This window comes from Physeter macrocephalus, chromosome 21 (genome assembly GCF_002837175.3).
Source record: "Physeter macrocephalus isolate SW-GA chromosome 21, ASM283717v5, whole genome shotgun sequence".
In the NCBI taxonomy this organism is placed as follows: Eukaryota; Metazoa; Chordata; class Mammalia; order Artiodactyla; family Physeteridae; genus Physeter; species Physeter macrocephalus.
The window spans coordinates 30,178,020-30,179,563 of record NC_041234.1 but is presented as its reverse complement, the minus strand read 5'-3'; positions in this window follow the sequence as shown (position 1 = coordinate 30,179,563).

Below are 1,544 nucleotides of genomic sequence, written 5' to 3'. Positions count from 1 at the left end.
AGATTTAATTGATATTTATAGGACATTCCATCCAAAAACAGCAGATTACACTTTCTTGTCAAGTGCGCACGGAACATTCTCCAGGATAGATCACATCTTGGGTCAAAAATCAAGCCTCAGTAAATTTAAGAAAATTGAAATCATATCAAGCATCTTTTCTGACCATGACACTATGAGATTAGAAATCAGTTACACGGAAAAAAGCGTAAAAAACACAACACATGGAGGTTAAACAATACATTACTAAATAACCAAGAGATCACTGAATAAATCAAAGAGGAAATCCAAAAATACCTAGAGAAAAATTACAATGAAAACAGGACAATATAAAACCTATGGGATGCAGCAAAAGCAGTTCTAAGAGGGAAGTTTATAGCAATACAAGCCTACCTCAAGAAACAAGAAAAATCTCAAATAAACAACCTAAAGTTACACCTAAAGGAACTAGAGAAAGAAGAACAAACAAGACACAAAGTAAGTAGAAGGACAGAAATCATAAAGATCAGAGCAGAAATAAATGAAATAGAAACAAAGAAAACAATAGCAAAGATCAATGAAACTAAAAGCTGGTTCCTTGAGAAAATAAACAAAAGTGATAAACCATTAGCCAGACTCATCAAGAAAAAGAGGGAGATGACTCAAATCAATAAAATTAGAAATGAAAAAGGAGAAGTTACAACAGATACTGCTGAAATACAGAGCATCCTAAGAGACTACTATAAGCAACTCAATGCCAATAAAATGGACAACCTGGAAGAAATGGACAAATTCTTAGAAAGGTATAACCTTCCAAGACTGAACCAGGAAGAGACAGAAAATATGAACACACCAATCACAAGTAATGAAATTGAAACTGTGATTTAAAATCTTCCAACATGGCTTCTGTGGTGGCACAGTGGTTAAGAATCTGCCTGCCAATGCAGGGGACACGGCTTCGAGCCCTGTTCTGGGAAGATCCCACATGCCACGGAGTAACTAAGCCCAAGAGCCACACCTACTGAGCCTGTGCGTATGGAGCCTATGCTCCACAACAGGAGAGGCCGCGACAGTGAGAGGCCCATGCACCACAATGAAGAGTGACCCCCGCTCGCCACAACTGGAGAAAGCCCTCATACAGAAATGAAGACCCAACACAGCCAAAAATAAATAAATAAATAAATAAATAAATAAAAATTAAAAGAAGAAAAGGTTGTTAGGTTTCCATTCAGTGGTCTCAGATTAAAAAAAAAATCTTCCAACAAACAGAAGTCTAGGACCAGATGGTTTCACAGGTAAATTCTATCAAATATGTAGAGAAAAGCTAACACCCATCCTTCTCAAACTCTTCCAAAAAATTCCAGAGGAAGGAACACTCCCAAACTCATTCTATGAGGCCATAATCATCCTGATACCAAAACCAGAAAAAGATACTACAAAAAACGAAAATTACAGACCAATATCACTGATGAATATAGATGCAAAAATCCTCAACAAAATACTAGCAAACAGAATCCAACAACACATTAAAAGGATCACACACCATGATCAAGTGGGATTTATCCCAG